Source organism: Aquarana catesbeiana, linkage group LG13 (assembly GCF_042186555.1).
Source record: "Aquarana catesbeiana isolate 2022-GZ linkage group LG13, ASM4218655v1, whole genome shotgun sequence".
Classification (NCBI taxonomy): domain Eukaryota; kingdom Metazoa; phylum Chordata; class Amphibia; order Anura; family Ranidae; genus Aquarana; species Aquarana catesbeiana.
In genome coordinates this window covers 237,501,548-237,501,779 of record NC_133336.1, presented here as the reverse complement: position 1 = coordinate 237,501,779, position 232 = coordinate 237,501,548, and positions in this window count along the sequence as shown.

Below are 232 nucleotides of genomic sequence, written 5' to 3'. Positions count from 1 at the left end.
CCGTTGTTGAGACGCACCTGTGTCTTTGGCACAGGGCAGGCAGGCAGTTAATCGTGGATCATTGCTGGCAGTGACAAATTGGTCCTCTTCGCCCTACTCTTTAGCCTTTACTGCAGATGGCGGGGATGTCTGCCGACACCCTGGCCCCTGCCTGGCAAAAATTAAAACACCATGCCTTCTGGGGCTTAAATATGGCCTCCCCCCAAAAAGGGAGACGTGCTTTAATCTACAA